Here is a 13,875-nt window from a genome sequence, read left to right on the forward strand (position 1 = left end):
GAAAGCCCTACCGAAGATGAGGATGGAGATTCCGACTGTCTCTGGGTAACGGTCATAACTCATGTTTTCCATTCTTGGTCGATTCAATCGCTGACCGACTGATATTTGCAAATCACAGTGCTGCTACTTCTGAGACTTCGGCCAGGCATCAAGATCAAGAAATGGAAGATGCTGCGACTTCTCAGCCTGGTATGATCTGTGCGGTTTCGCTTCCGGTCGATTGAATCTTTATTTTTGATTTTGAACTCTGCAGCTCCGCCTAACGTTGTCATCAATCTTCCTGACGATGACGACGAAGCGCCGCTGAGGGAGAGGAGGAGCAGGAAGGCGACTGTTGGCAAGGCTGCGCAGGTTACGTCGGCACCTAGACCAGAGATTCCCGAGGGGAGCAATGTTGCTCGGGCTACCGTGTCCTTTGCGGAGCCATTGACGGTTGCCCGCCCTTCGTCGTCGAGTGCTGACCCGCCTTCTCTCTTCTCCACCTACCACGTCCCGGAGGACCAAGCAAGCGCTGCCAAGGAAGCCATATGTCAGGCCGAGATTATGATGGAGCAGGTGAAGGCGATCCGAACCGCCAGCCAAGCAGCTTATGACGCGAGCTCAGCTCTCCAGAGCAATGTCCAAGTTAGTTGAACACCGACTGGAAATCTTGATATTTGTCATGCACCCACTGGGTGTGTCAATTCTACAGTGGACTGCTGGCAGTCGACTATAGTTTTTGTGTCTTGAGATTTCTCACTTTACTTGTTCCACTCGACCATGGTCGAGTGGAACAATGAAACTGGTGGGGGCACGCTGAGTGCACCCACTGGGTGTAGTCCCCGAGACCGTGGCCGATTGCTGGCAATCGGCTATGGTCTGTATTTTTTTTTATTTTTTTGATAATTAACTGCTTCCGGTCGACTGATCGACTCTGAGTCTAGCTGATAGAACTAGTGGGGGCACGCTGAGTGCACCCACTGGGTGTAGTCCCCGAGACTACAGTTGAATGTTTAGATTCATCTGTAGTCTTAGAAATAGTACGATTTTTCTTTAGTCACTCGGAAGTGATCTGCCGTTGATGTTTGTCGACTGAACTTTCATAGAAATCTTGTGACCTTGTTTCTCGTTATACCGAATTGGAGAACAAGTATATTCAGCTTGAGCTTGACCAAAAGCTTGTCCAAGAGAACTTCACGAAGGCGAAGGAGGAGGCAAAAGGTATGTTTGGTGAGAATCTTGACGACTGTCCTCGCTTCTTGCCTATCTCCGAATCTGATCTTATTGTGATTTTCGCAGAAAAACTGAGGGATGCTTTGAAGAAGAAGGACCTTGACCTTGCCGAGGCGCAGAAAACGGCTGCAGACAAGACTAGGCTTGCAGAAGAGAAGTTGGCTTCCGTCAATAAACTTGAAGAAGAAAACACTAATCTGAAAGCTGCTCTTGACGTGGCCAACCAAGAAGTCACTCGACTGAGGAATGCCAATATGGTCCTGGACGACAAATCTGGTGAACTGGCAGGAAAGAAGAATGACTTGGAGCTTTATCTGGGAGGACTCGCCAAAAAGCTATTCCTCATGCTCGAAGGTAACCTCTTATCTCCGATTGGTAGTTACTGACTTGCTGTAGGGGCGTTAGCTTATTCTTGAATCATGTCCACAGAATTCTGCCAAAACTTTGAAGAGGAGATTAGTCGAGTGGAGACTGGCTTGGATCCCATCAATTCTCCGGTGAAGGATGAAACTGCTATGAACGTGCTCCGCCTCGAGTCCCGCATTGCTGCAGTGGTTGATTACCTTGCAAGACTGAAGGCCACTGTATCGCGCATCGACACATTGCTCTGGCCAGAAGAAACACTTCAGAACGACCTTGAGTCGCTGATGACTCGACTGAACGAGATTCCGAGTCGAGTGCAAGAGTGGAAGAAGTCTTCTACCAGGTGCGGTGCTGACGTTGCTCTGTCCTTGGTTCGCGTCCACTGCAAAGAAGCGAGAGAAGACAAGCTGGTGTCTCTCAAGGTGGCCAACACTAGGAAGCATGCCTTCCGTTCTTTCATGGAGACCTTCATCGCGGATGCCACTCGGATCGCAGATGGGATCGACCTGGACGAGTTCGTTGCGCCTTCTAGCCCTCCGCGGGAGGGATAGAAAACTTCTATGCTCGATGATTTGAATTTGCCTCGGAATGCCGAGTGATTTTTGTAACCGTCAAACTTTAACAGGCTTGATGCCTGAGCACTTCTGGGTCTGTAGGACGTTATCCGAACTTGGTTTGCCGTTGAAATACGTTTGCTTCTTTCGGACAACCATCTTCTTTGGGTTGGAATATATGCTAGCATCTGAAATGCTTTTGGCAGGTAGGAGTGAAGCACAAATTGCAGTCGACTTGTGCTCGTCATGTTTGGGTGAGTGCTTGGTTGCAACCAAGCCTCCGAGTGAGAAACTTGTTCTCCACTCGGAAGGATTTTAGAAACTTAGGCGAGCACTGTGCTGCAGCTAAGCCTCCGAGTGGGAGGTTTGCTCTCCACTCGGTAGGAATTTAGAAACTTAGGCGAGCACTGAGCTGCAGCTAAGCCCCCAAGTGGGAGGTTTGCTCTCCACTCGGCAGGAATTTAGAAACTTAGGCGAGCACTGGGCTGTAGCTAAGCCCCCGAGTGGGAGGTTTGCTCTCCACTCGGTATGAATTTAGAAACTTAGGCGAGCACTCAGCTGCAGCTAAGCCCCCGAGTGGGAGGTTTGCTCTCCACTCGGCAGGATTTTAGAAACTTAGGCGAGCACTGGGCTGCAGCTAAGCCCCCGAGTGGGAGGTTTGCTCTCCACTCGGCAGGATTTTCGTGGCATGGTTTTGGAGGAGAAGGTAGCAGTCGACCTGTGCTTCGTCCTCCTTGCGGGACGCACGTTGTGTTTGTGATGTAGCTCGGAAGGAGGAAGCGGGGGTCGACCTGCGCCTCGTCCTTCTTGTGAAGCGTACAATGTCTTTTATTCTTAGGCGAACACAAGGTTGGAGCTAAGCCTCCGAGTGGAAGACAGGCTTACCACTCGGTAGGATTTTCAAAAAACTTAGGCGAGCACTGGGTTGTAGCTAAGCCCCCTGAGTGGAAGGCTGGCTCACCACTCGGTAGGATTTTGTTTACTTAGGCGAGTACTTGGACTGCAGCTAAGCCTCCGAGTGGGAGGCTGGCTCACCACTCGGTAGGATTTTGTTTACTTAGGCGAGTACTTGGACTGCAGCTAAGCCTCCGAGTGGGAGGCTGGCTCACCACTCGGTAGGATTTTGTTTTAACTTAGGCGAAACGGATTCGCAGCTAAGCCTCCGAGTGGAAGGCTGGCTTACCACTCGGTAGGATTTTTTACAAGCTTAGGCGAAACGGGTTCGCAGCTAAGCCACCCACTGGGGGACAGATTTATTAGAGCAAAAGCAATAACAATCACTAAGAAAATTATGAAACACTTGTCTTTGATGAATACACTACAGGAGTACTTTTATTACAACTCATCCGAGTGAAAAACTTAAGTATAGAAAGGGCGGAGTAAGTCCGCGTTCCATGCTCTGGGCTCGTCAATCTGGTGCTCGACATTGTAAAGGCGGTATGCCCCATTATGGAGAACTTTGGTGACGATGAAGGGACCTTCCCAAGTAGGAGCAAGCTTGTGTGGTTTCTGCTGATCCACCCAGAGAACTAAATCTCCCTCCTGGAAAGCTCGACTCTTCACATTTCTGGCATGGAAGCGACGCAAGTCCTGCTGGTAAATGGTCGATCGGATCAAGGCCATCTCTTTTCTTCTTCTAGAAGGTCGACCGCGTCCTGTCGGGCTTGCTCTGCTTCAGCTTTGGTGTACAGTTTGACTCGGGGTGCGTTGTGAAGCAGGTCACTCGGCAAGACTGCTTCAGCTCCGTGGACCAAGAAGAACAGAGTCCTCCCAGTCGACCGGTTTGGCGTGGTCCTTGACCCCCAAAGCACCGATGGAAGTTCATCGACCCATGCACCGGCTGCGTGCTTGAGGTCGCGCATCAGTCGGGGTTTCAACCCTTTCAGAATTAAGCCATTTGCACGTTCTGCTTGTCCATTCGACTGGGGGTGAGCGACCGAAGCATAGTCGACTCGTGTACCCTGAGATGTGCAGAAAGCTCTGAATTCTTCGGAGTCGAAATTCGACCCATTGTCTGTGATGATGCTGTGTGGAACTCCATATCTGAATACCAACTCCCTGATGAAGCTGACGGCGGTGCCGACATCCAGATTCTTGATGGGTTTAGCCTCAATCCACTTAGTGAACTTGTCAACTGCTACCAACACATGGGTGTAGTCGTTTCTGCCTGTCCTCAGAGGTCCAACCATATCCAGTCCCCACACAGCAAAGGGCCAGACGAGTGGAATGGTTTTCAAGGCTAAGGCGGGTTTGTGTGACATATTGGAGTAAAATTGACATCCTTCACACGTGTCGACTATCTCTTTCGCCATCTCATTTGCTCTGGGCCAATAGAAACCAGCTCGGTATGCTTTAGCCACGATGGTCCGAGAAGATGCATGATGGCCGCAGGTCCTCGAGTGGATGTCGTTGAGAATCATTCGACCTTCTTCTGGTGTTACGCATTTCTGGCTGACTCCAGTCGCACTTTCCCTGTATAACTGTCACCTCATGACAGTGAAGGCTTTGGATCGGCGGACGATCTCCCGAGCCTCTTCTTCATTCTTGGGGAGCTCTTTTCTCAGAATATAGGTGATATAGGGCACTGTCCAATCGGGAGTGATGACCAGAACTTCCATGACCAAGTCGACCACAGCTGGGACCTCGACTTCAGTCGGATCTGTGGCGCTTTTTGGCTGTGGGACTTCCTCAGTGAAAGGATCTTCTTGAACCGACGGCGTGTGAACATGCTCCAAAAACACACCACTCGGAATGGCTTCCCTCTTGGAACCTATCTTTGCCACGTCATCGGCTGCTTGATTTTTCAGTCGGGGAACATGATGGAGCTCTAATCCCTCAAATTTCTTCTCCAGCTTTCTGACTGCATTGCAGTATCCAGTCATGGCCGGGCTTCTGACGTCCCACTCCTTCATCACTTGGTTGACCACTAAGTCCGAGTCGTCGTAGACCATGAGGCGACGGACGCCGAGTGAAATGGTCATACGCAACCCGTACAAGAGTGCTTCGTATTCTGCTTCATTGTTGGAGGAATCAAAGTGAATCTGGAGTACATATCTGAGCTTATCTCCTCGGGGGGAAACCAAGACCACTCCGGCACCGGAACCATTCAGCATTTTGGAGCCATCGAAGAACATAGTCCAGTGCTCCGAGTGAACTTGGGTCGGTAACTGCTGTTCAGTCCACTCGGCGAGGAAATCTGCTATTGCTTGGGATTTGATAGCTTTCTTTGCCTCAAATCTGATATCAAGGGGAAGAACTTCAATCGCCCATTTTGCCACTCGACCAGTTGCGTCTCTGTTGTGCAGAATCTCTGATAAGGGGGCGTCGGTGACGACTGTGATAACATGGTCAGAGAAGTAGTGGGCAACTTTCTTCATGGTCATGTAAATCCCATATACAAGCTTCTGATAATGAGGGTATCGTTGCTTGAATGGGGTCAGGACTTCGGAAATGTAATATACTGGGCGCTGAACTTTGAAGGTTTTTCCTTCCTCTTCCCGCTCGACCGTAAGTACAGTACTGACGACTTGTCCTGTGGCTGCAATGTAAAGCAGCAAAGGCTCTTTGCTGATCGGGGCAGCAAGCCCCGGCTGGGTGGAAAGCAGGGTTTTTAACTCTGCAAACGCTGCATCAGCTTCTGGAGTCCACTCGAACTTGTTTGACTTCTTCATCAGTCGGTAAAGAGGCAATGCCTTTTCACCGAAGGGAGAGATGAATCGACTTAATGCGGCCAAGTATCCAGTAAGTTTCTGGACATCGTGCACACGCACGGGGCGTTTCATTCGGAGTATAGTGCCAACTTTTTCTGGGTTAGCATCGATTCCCCGTTCGGAAACGAGAAAACCGAGTAACTTTCCGCCAGGAACTCCGAATGTGCATTTTGATGGATTAAGCTTGATATCATACCTCCTGAGGTTGGCAAATGTTTCAGCTAGGTCAGTCAGCAGGTCGAAACCTTTCCGTGACTTGACCACAATGTCATCCATGTATGCTTCCACATTCCGACTGATTTGAGTGAGCAAACACTTCTGAATCATCCTCATGAACGTGGCTCCGGCATTCTTGAGGCCGAACGGCATGGTGACATAACAGAAGCACCCGAATGGGGTGATGAAAGCCGTTTTGATCTCATCGGGTCCAAACAGACGGATCTGATGGTACCCGGAATAAGCGTCCAAGAAAGAAAGTCGCTCACATCCCGCAGTTGAGTCAACTATTTGGTCGATGCGGGGAAGAGGAAAATGATCTTTCGGGCAGGCCCGATTGATATGCTTGAAATCGATGCACATGCGAAGAGAATTGTCCTTTTTGGGGACCATGACGACATTGGCGAGCCACTCGGAGTGGTAAATCTCTCGGATAAACTCTGCTGCTAGGAGCCGAGCCACTTCTTCGCCAATGGCCTTTCTTTTCTGGACGGCGGACCGTCACAGATGTTCCTTCACAGGTTTTGCCTTCGAGTCGACTCGTAGACGATGCTCAGCCAGTCCCCTGGGTACACCCGACATGTCAGAAGGTTTCCATGCGAAGATGTCCCAGTTCTCACGGAGGAACTGGATGAGCGCTTCTTCCTATTTGGGGTCGAGTGTTGTGGAGATATGAGTCGGAGCAGCGTTTGGGTCGGTCGGGTGGATGTGAACGGGTTTTGTCTCACCGGACGACTGAAACGCTGATTCCGTGGCAGGCTTCTTGGCTCGCAACAAATCACTCGGGTCTGCGTTCCTTTGGTGTTCCTGCCACTCTTCTGCCACCATCTGAGCATCGGCAATCTTCGAGCCCTTCTGGAAGCACTCTTCTGCCTTCTTGCGGTTACCAGTGACAGTGATCACGCCTTTAGGGCCTGGCATCTTTAGTTTGAGGTACATGTAACAAGGTCGAGCCATAAAATGTGCATATGCTGCTCTGCCCAAAATTGCATGATAGGCACTCTGGAAGTCCACAACCTCAAATGTCAGCTTCTCTTTGCGGAAATTCTTTGAATCGCCAAAAACTACATCAAGAGCAATCTGACCGAATGACGCGGCCTTCTTGCCAGGAATGACTCCATAAAAACTCATATTGCTCGTGCTCAGTCTGGACATCAGAATGCCCATCCCTTTCAGTGTCTCAGCATACAGTATATTCAAACTGCTGCCGCCATCCATCAACACTTTGGTCAGTCGAGTGCCCTCAACGACCGGGTCGACCACCAACGCTTGCCTCCCAGGGGTGGCTATGTACGTGGGGTGATCAGATTGGTCGAACATAATGGCAGTCTGAGACCACTTCAAGTAATTGGGTGTTGACGGAGCAGCCATGTTCACCTCTCGGTTTATAACTTTCAATCGGTTTTTGCTTTCAACATCGGCAAAAATCATCAAGGTGGAATTGACCTGCGGATATTCTCCAGCACTATCCTCCTTGTCCTCAACTTTGTCCGACTCTTTTTCTTTGTCCTTGGACTGCTTCCTTTGGAACTACTGTATCAGGAGTCGACATTGTCGGGTGGAATGCTTCGGGTATATGAAATTACCCTCTTCGTCCTTCTTGGTGTGGATGTGACATGGCAAATCCAACACGTCATTTCCGTCCTTATCTTTTACCTTCTTGGGGTTCCAAGGCCCCTTGGGTTTCCCTTTGAATTTTCCTTGGTTCAGGGCCAAGGCTTCTCCAGGTGCGGCTGGCTCAGCTTTACGCTTTTGCTTCCGACTGGAATTTCCACCTCCGGTGTCTTGGGCGACTGACTTGTGTTTGCCGCTCCGGAGCCGATCCTCTTCCTCACCATTGGCATATTTGGTGGCTATTTCCATCATTCGACTCAGAGACATGTCTCTGATTCGACCGAATTTCAGGCTTAGCTCTCTGTACTTTACGCCCTCCTTGAAGGCGCAGACCGCCTGGTGGTCAGATACATTTTCTACTGTATGATGCAGTGTGATCCACCTCTGGATGTAATCTCTCAGAGTCTCATTCGACTTCTGCACACAAGACTGCAGCTCTGTCAGCCCTGCTGGCCGCTTGCATGTTCCTTCGAATGTCCTGACAAACACTCGGGAGAGGTCCTCCCACGCGTAGATGCTGCTGGGCGTCAACTGATTCAGCCATGCCCTGGCTGACCCTTCTAACATGAGAGGCAAATGTTTCGTGGCCACCTCATCATTTCCACCGCCGATCTGAACAGCCACTCGGTAGTCCTCAAGCCAAGTGTCGGGCTTGGACTCACCGTTGAACTTGCTGACTCCAGTCGCCAACCTGAAGTTGGGAGGAATCACCGCGGCTCTGATGGCTCTGCTGAAACACTCTGGTCCGGAGACGTGCACTCGGCTGCTGGTGGGTATGTCTCTGTCATTACCCTCTCTGTGGGCTCTGTTCCGGTCGAGTAGACCTTGAACGATGATGGATCTCGCGTCAAAGCCTGGTTCTCTAGGGTCGACTAGGATTCTTCGTCCACCACTGTACTGGCGTCTGTCATCTTGCTGTCGAGGCATATATGATCCACCTCTCCGGGGAGGGGTGGGCACTCGACGTCGATCGTTGCGATCGACTCGGTGATCATCCTGCTCATAGTTCCTGTACTGATCGTGTCGGTCGCCATGCCCTTCACGCCTCGGGGGCGATCTGGGGTTATGAGCAGACTGGACAATATTCGCCCCCACGGACCTGCTATGAATCCTGTTCCGCGACTGCGACACAGCCGAATTCTGATCCCCAGTTGCCCGGAGCAAATCCCTGATCTGCATCAAGCCTCTGTTAGCCTCTGACTGGGAAGGCTGAATCGACTCTGCTATACGTGTTGCAGCTGCCAAATTTTGGATTGGAGTGCGGTATACCCGAGTCGGAGGTTTAAAGAGTTGGCGTTGACTGGAGTCTGGAATCCACTGCCGCGCGCGCTTGTCGAGTGCCCGCTGAAGGTTCTCCAGTCGAGTGCGCTCAGCCAGGTTGGCCAAGCGTGCGTCCTCTAAGGCGCGAACCTCAGGGGTTTCTCCAACGATCGGAGTATGAAGCGCATCCATGTTCCAGCGCCGAAGCTCTTCTCTTTGTTGTGAGTCGAGGGGCTCGGGGCGGTACTCCTCATGGTCGTGCGACGGGTCGCCTCCGTCGTTGCCTCCCTCGGTGCCAGGAAAGCCGGGGGGAACGTGCGGTCCATTGACCATCAGGACCTCCACCGCCGGATCACTGCTGTCGCATTCGGATGCAGTCTCTGCGGAGCCAGTCGACGGGTCGAACAGGCCGTAGAGAGATTCGTCGGGCTCGATTGCCGCGACTTGGGCAGTGGTCGACTGGCGAGCCACTGCGTGCCTCACCCACCGCTGAAGCCTCGACCGACCGGAGCGCTTACGCCAGCGGGAAGCTGGGAGGGAGGATGACACGAAAACCGGCCGATACTGAGTCGACGGTTGCCGCAGAAGGACACCGCAGACGCACGCTCGAAAATGCGTAGCTCCGCGGACCGGGAGCGCATCCACGTCGAGCGGGGCCTCCTGCAGCCAGGCAGAGTCGTCGGCGATGAATGTGAGCGCGCCGAGACGGATCTCGCGGCCCTCAACCAAAACTCCACCTGAAACCATGATGATGGGAACTGAAAAGATTGCAACTTCTCCAACAAGTCGCTAAGACACCCGCCCCAAGGTGGGCGTCAACTGTCGTGGTTCTAAGTCTGACAGTAGAATAGGGGGTAGGTATGGAGAGGCAAGATCCTAGCTATGAAGCAGTTATACACACGAGTGTTTTACGAGTTCAGGCCCTTCTCGGAAGAAGTAACAGGCCTACGTCTCGGAGCCCGGAGGCGGTCGACTGGATTACATGTGTGAAAGGTACAGGGGTGCGAACCCTTCTACCAGTGGAGGGGGGTGGCTTATATAGAGGACGCCAGGACCCCAGCCAGCCCACGTAGCAGAGGGTTAAAGTACATTAAGGTCTGGCGTTACTGGTAACGCCCTACATAAAGTGTCATTATGACCATTAAGACTACTTAATTACAGACCGTTTGGATACAGAGTAGATCTTGAACTCCTGGTGGTCGAGTGAGTCTTCATGGTCGAGTGTCTTCAGGTTCGTCGAGTGTCTTCTAGCCGGTCGAGTGGAATCCCTCTTGGTCGATTGGAAGACGGATTCTTCTAAGAGATGTCCTTGGGGAGGGTACCTTGGACAGGTCCGTAACCCTACCCTAGGTACATGACTTCATCAGGGGGGCCTTTAGTCTCCACTCTTTAGTGCCGGTTGCAGAACCGGTATTAAAGGCCCTTATGAACCGGTATTAAAGCTCCGTTTTCTACTAGTGTGGGTGTCCTCGAGTTTAAATACTCAGCCGCTCCAACCAGATGTACAACTGAGACAGCAGTTGGAACTGGTCTACCAAATCATTATCTTCACCGAGTTTACTGGTTCTATTTCCTCAACTCTTTAATTTCCTCATCTCTGTTGTTGTGTGCTCGTTCATATCTGCTTGAAGACTTTGACTGAAGACTTTCTCAATTTCCTCAGTTCAATTTCTTCAGTCTGTCCGTCTCCATCTTGTGTTATCCTATGTTTATGCTTTTTGTACGTTGTGCTTGTCTTTATTTCATCATGATGACTATACGTGTGTTATGCTATGTTTACTTTTGAGTATTTATTCCGCTGCAAGTAGTTTTTTATTTAGGAATTTCCTCACCAGCAAATTCCTCAGTGAAGAATTCATAAAAATTGCCTATTCACCCTCCCCCCCCTCTAGTCGATATAACGCACTTTCAGCTTATAGTGATGTGCATTGTCGAGTGGGCCCAGAGATACCTCTCCGACAATCGGAGTGACAAATTCTGATCACGAAATACGCCAACCCAACAAATACATCAAATGGCGCTGATCATTGCGAGGCTTTCGAAGAAGCGCTCGTTAAACTAAGGGCAACTCTAGCCGATGTCCTACGTCGCACCTAGCCGAAGTACTAAAACCCACAAGGGAGGATAAATTATCCTCCACTGCTCCCGCACATTCTCAAAAAAAAAAAAAGACCGTTCTCAAATGCATAATTGATTATTCCCTTGGTCATTATGCATGTGTGTGCAAACCAAATTACTATTCCACGTTCGAAACCGCAGCACGATCGATTGATGAGTCGACTGTATAGAAATCCCCGGGGACCGGTAGCTTGAAATCCTGCAGCTACGTGTGCATGCATTAAACCGCGCGTACACAGGTCGCCCTCGACGTAGTACGCACCCACTGCACAAGAGTACCAGCCATACTGTACGCCGCGACTCAAAGACAATAGCTTTGATATATCATTATCTTCTTGTATGTATGAAAATATATATCCGAGATACCGTCCACGTGTTGGTACTTGATACACATAATATATAAAGTTGAGACATGATAATTTCAGATAAATAGGTCGGGAGGCTTGCCACGCCCGGACGGAATTGTGTGCTGTCCGTGTCTCCAAAAGTAAGTGAACAGGAACAGTGAGTTCGTTCCATCAGATAACTTTACGTACTGTATTCCCGGAAGTTCAATCAGCTGGCTACGAAATGAAACAGTGGTTTGTTCCATCAACTAGCTTACCATGGTCTTGTGGTGAAACCAGCCTATCAAGATTCAAGGCATAAATTTCTCGGAGGAGACGTTTCTACGGAACTTCTCCTGTGCTGACTTCGTCAATCTCAAGATGTTGTGAAGGTTCAGTATCTCAGAGATGCTCATAGAGATAGAATGTGTGTGTGTTCATAGGGGTAAATATATGTGCGTGTACCTAAGCATTTATGATTATACTATCATAAAAAAAATGGAACACTATATGGTATAGGAGCTTTGATGTTTTGACATTGCCCGTGTGGGTGTTTTTAGGGTGTGATTGTGTTTGGTTTCTACCCAAATTTAACCTATCAAAATTTTGTTCGAGATTTCATTTGCACATGATGTCGACATTATTTAAAAGAATGTACTAGAGTTGCCAAAAGGAGTTTTGGCATGTCAAAAAGTTGACAATCATCCAAATAAGGACCAACGTTTTGGCCACGACCAAAATGAAATACTGGTAGGATAGTTTAGTAGTAATCATAACATAACCTTTACTCTCACAACTCCCACAATGTGGATTGTGAGAGCATGCACATCACTATCAAAAATGGCCATGTTCGGTGGCCTCTCTACCTTTGGTGGTTTCATTGTCACTGGATTTGCCTCCATATTTGTCGATCTACCTCCATTGCAGCTAGATTAACTCGTGGACAACTCGCTAGCAAGCACTTGCCCAGTTATCATCTTAAATGTTTGTGGCTAGAGTCATTGTTGAGCCGCTCGCCTCCATTACCAGTTCACTTCATTACCGCCCCTGACCATCCCTCTGGTGTGGCCTTGGGACGGAGGGGATGGACATAGCGGGGAAAGAGGTGTCATATCTTCTCTACAGCCGATGCCCAATGCGTCCTCCTCCACCAAACCCTAACCCTAAGTCAGACTATGAGCTTATCTCATCGGATGTTGATCCCATCCTCGTGTCGCGTGTGTCATCATCGTCGTGGCCGACTTCATCATCATTGGCTTTGGGTCGGTGGCGTCTAACTTGGACCGTTAAGGCTGCGGTCGACCATGTCATTGGCTCGATGGAAGGTTGCTCTCACCATCATCTCCGTGTCTCTATCGCTCTAGTGCTCTCTAGAATTGACGTGGACACATCTCTACTACGGTAACACCCACAGCCTCGCGGCTACACCTACTCAAGTTCCGAACATACAAGGACCGACCACTAGAGTTTGCACGTGTCAACTCAAATATCATGTACTGTCAGTTTTAGGATCTTTTCTAGTAGCTCATGAGAATGCGATGATGCCTAAATTGGATTAGTTTGTATTATTCAGAAATGGAGAACTTAGCATGGACAAGAGGGACTCACTTTGAACCATGATCAAGCACGGATATGGCATCAAGCACATAAGGATTGAAATGGGGCCCCGAGTGGTGATTTCAGGACTTGAATGCCACCATAATGATGCATGAAAACATGAAAAAAAATACAAGATGACATTTCATTGGTCCATTTATAGTTATCTTTGTACTTCCATACCAGAAAGAATATGCAAACCGGAGTAAATTCCTGTCTTGGAATGTGTATAGGCCATTAACGTGTACTCCCCGTACCGGAAAGAATATGCAGACCATCGTGCATATGTATATGGATCAAGCGAATATGATTGAAAACCATGAACCGCCAAAATACTCGATCCGGGAGCAACCGTACCAAGCAATGGCTAGTATACTATGCTTAAGAACGATTCTTGCATGTGCTGTTCTCCGACATCAATTTGCACAGCACAACGTCGATTGTTTCCCGTTCACTAGCTAGCCCTTGTTCTGCTCGCAATCGAGCTAATTAATGTGATTACGCCCCAATTATGGAATGCTAGTTGGGGGTTATCTTGATCAAAACCTTGTGAATTGTGTGGATGCACTGGAGGCTGAACTAGCTGTAATTCACGAAGGCATAACATTGGCGCTCAGTTGGACAGAATTGGACCTTGTGGTAGAGAGCGATTGTGTGGATGCGCTACATTTGATCTCTGCTGTGGGGAAAGATCGGTCAACTCACACTCATAGAGTCATGGAGATTAGATCCCTGCTAGCTCAAGAAAGAAGGATCCAGTTACAGAAGATTAAGCGTAGTGTAAATCTCGCTAGCCACACTCTCGCCCATTTGGGACGTACTCAACAGCGGACTGCTGTTTGGCTGCGTAACCCTCCCGACGAGATCGCGAGCATCATTGCCGCTGAGTGTAATCATATTACTTGA

This window comes from Triticum dicoccoides, chromosome 2B (assembly GCF_002162155.2).
Source record: "Triticum dicoccoides isolate Atlit2015 ecotype Zavitan chromosome 2B, WEW_v2.0, whole genome shotgun sequence".
NCBI classification, from domain to species: Eukaryota; Viridiplantae; Streptophyta; class Magnoliopsida; order Poales; family Poaceae; genus Triticum; species Triticum dicoccoides.